This window comes from Vulpes lagopus, chromosome 3 (assembly GCF_018345385.1).
Source record: "Vulpes lagopus strain Blue_001 chromosome 3, ASM1834538v1, whole genome shotgun sequence".
Lineage (NCBI taxonomy): Eukaryota > Metazoa > Chordata > Mammalia > Carnivora > Canidae > Vulpes > Vulpes lagopus.
In genome coordinates, this window is record NC_054826.1 from 79,121,068 (window position 1) to 79,124,201 (window position 3,134).

The window sequence follows — 3,134 nt, forward strand, 5'->3', positions numbered from 1 at the left end:
TACAAAGCTGCCAGGACAAGTGAATGGATGGGCCTTCCCTACTTTTTTTTTTTTTTTTTTTTAAAGATTTTATTTATTTATTCATGAGAGGCACAGAAAGTGAGACATAGACAGAGAGAAAAGCAGGCTCCTTGCAGGGAGCCCAATGTGGGACTCGATCCTGGAACTCCGGGACCACACCCTGAGCCAAAGGCAGAAGCTCAACCGCTGAGCCACCCAGGCGTCCCCCTTCCCTACTTTTAATTCAATCCCACACTACTGCAGGCACAATCTTTCCAAAACTAATCTGATGGCATCTGCTCAGTTTAAAAACTTTCTATTGCCTCCACCAGTGTGGAGGATAAAAAAAATTCAATCTCCTCTATGTCATTCCGGGGTTACTCTGATTCACCTTTGTTCACTCACCTGGTAGGTACTATCCCACTTTGTCATCTCAGGGGCTTTGGCCAAGACCTCTCCATTAAGTGGAGGCACCCCCTACACTATTGCTCCAACTTGGTTAAATCCTGCTCTTTTTTTCACAGCTCCGCTCAGCCTTCTCCACCTCTGAATCTGGGAACACTTCTGTCTCATTGCTTGCTTACCATAATATTTGCCTCGTACTCTATCACTGCTAATACCTAATACTTGCTGAGTGTATGCCACTGGTACGACACTATTTTAAGTGCACAGATTATCTCTTGTATATATCTCAACAGCTTTATGAGCTAGATAACACTCTTTGGATAGGAAAGCAGAAGCCCATAGAAGTCAGACACTGTCCCAAGGTTCCATAGTGCTAAGATGGAAACTCAGGTCACCTGGCTTCAGGGTCTGAACTCTTACCTTTTACAATGTCCTGCTTGCCCAAAGGGTTCTATGTTAAATCAGAGGCTTCTTCACAATAGTGAAGGCTTACCAGTTGCTTGTTGAGGGAATGATCAGAACAATTACAAGGAGAACAATTACTACCTGAGAAGATGCGGGGAGGCTGGAAACAACTTCTGCCTGTCCACAGAGTAATATGGGTTTATCAGATGATCCCTAGGGTTCCCTTCCAGCAAAAATCAATCATGAAAGCCAAAACTCTTTTCCTTTCTCCAAAGATGTCCTTCACAGGTATCATGAAGGACATCTGTTTGCAAAAACAAAACCCCCCAAACCAGTTGCTGAGCAGTTTAGTGAGGCCTTCACTCAGCTTACCAGTGACAGAAGCACATATAAGCCTCACATTGATAGGCAGAAACAATAAAACTATTCCAAGACACAACAACCTGATTTGTTGTTTGATGACAAAGAAAAAAAAAAAAAAAAACTCAAGGCAAGCCCACCCTTCAGTTTCGTAGTTTAACACTGATTTTCCAAGCAAGAAGAATTTGTAATTCATGAAACAAATCAATGTCAGTATGCTTCCCATTTAACAGACAAAATTTAGGCCTACAAGGAATCTGAAAGGTATCTTCCCCAAAAAGAAATTACAACAGCTGATATTTAGAATGTTCTGTGTATGTCAGGCATTTTCACATTCATTATTCCGTTTTTTGGTCTCCTTTAAAAGATCCAGTTCTAAGTCATCAGTCATCACCTCGTTTTACAGAAGAGGAAACCAAGGCTCACCAAAGTTACAGTGATCGCTACGTGGTTTCAGCTTTAGGTCTCCATAGCCGTCAAGCCCCGTCCGTTCAGTCCACTAAGTTTCTCGGAGTTTCAAGGTGCGGCACAGACCCCCCTTCCCGCTCTCCCTTTCAAGCAGGGCTGTGAGCACGGCTGGGAACTGCCGCCTTGCCCTCCTCCCACCCCACAATTCAGGTATGTCACACACGCACCCGTATCACCTAAGAGAAGACAAACTCCGCCCTCACTGTCCCTCCCGACGCGGCACCCGAGTGCTCGTCCGCGGGAGTCACCATTGCAAGATTCCAGTCTGCAAGGTCAGAGTTGAGGCGACCTAAGACGAACGCCGCGTGGGATCGGCGGACTTACCTCCTGGTCCCAGAGCCTAGAGCTGCGAGATCCGAGATCCGCAGCACAACGACACTTCCACAACTGATGGGAGAACTGCACGAAGCTTCACGCGCTCCACTTCCGCTAAGTCTAAAACGACACCACTATTTCTAACCATCACAGACTGGGGACCAACGCCTCGCCTCGCCCGATACATTCTCAAGGACCCCGGAGCTTCGCGAGCGCAGCCTGAGCGCACAAGCCTCTTGCTGTCAAGACTTCAACCAACCCCAGAGGCAACCTTGCAGGTCGGTGTCCTCCAGCAGCAACTGGCCTCACTCGAGATCTCGCCTGTCACACGCAGAGGCCGATTTCACAGCCGGCCCCCCGCAACCACCATGTGCGAAGTTTAATCTCGAGTTCGGCCAAAAGGCATTTCCTTTTTCCTTAAATGAAGCGGAGACACGGACCTGCGCTCCTGCCCGGCCGTCCGGCGCTCAGGACCCCTTCCCGGCGGGCGCCCGGCAGCCCCCGGCAGGACCCACCCCGAGCAGGAACGCGGAGCCCTCCAGGTGTAGCTGCCGACTGCAGGCCACGCCGCCCGCGGCCGCTGGGACTCGGAGGCCGAGGGCGGAGGCGCGGCCGCCGCGCCCGCGCACAGCCGGCCCCGCCCGCCCGCCCGCCCCGCCCCCACCGCCCCGCCGGCGGGAGCTGCGGGCGCGCGCCCCGCCTAGGCCTCGCCGCGCGCCGCCGCGCCGCCGCGCCGCCGCGCCGCCGCCCGCGCTCCCTCCCTCCCGGCCCCCGCCCGCCCGCCCGCGCGCGCTCGGCTCGCGACCCCCTCCCCCGGCCCTCCCCGCCCGCGCGCCCCGCACTCACTGAACATCCCAGGCGGCTCCGGCTCCTCCCGCCGCCGCCGCCTCCAGGATCGGGTTGCTTCCGCCTCCGTCGTCTCTGCCGCAGGGTCTCGCTCCGACGGCCGGCTCAGCCGGGCCCCCGCGCCCCGCGCCCTGCCGCCCCCGCGGCGGCGGCTCTGGGCGGCCGCTCCATGACTGACTGACACGGAGCGGGCCGCGGGCTGGGCCGCTCGGGCCTCCAACGCGCAACCGTCTCCACCAATGGGCGAGGCGCCTCGGCGCTCTGCTGGCGATGCCTGGCGTGCGCGCCGCCCCGCCCCTCCGCGCCGCCGGCGTCGGGCGGAAGGAGCGCGGGGG

General features: G+C 55.8%; 1 protein-coding gene across 3 annotated transcripts in view; it reads right to left on the bottom strand.

Moving 5' to 3' along the window:
* The window catches only part of TAF5L (TATA-box binding protein associated factor 5 like), a 28,765-nt gene extending 25,756 nt beyond the window's left edge, over positions 1–3,009 (bottom strand). The window contains exon 1 of one of the 3 annotated variants that reach the window (XM_041748823.1): positions 2,800–3,009. The gene's annotated coding sequence lies outside the window, so the exon portion shown is untranslated. Of the gene's footprint in view, positions 1–1,962; positions 2,319–2,393; positions 2,558–2,799 lie in introns of those variants that run through there. The other 2 variants (XM_041748824.1, XM_041748825.1) reach the window with 2 other exon arrangements.
* Positions 3,010–3,134: the final 125 nt, after the last annotated feature.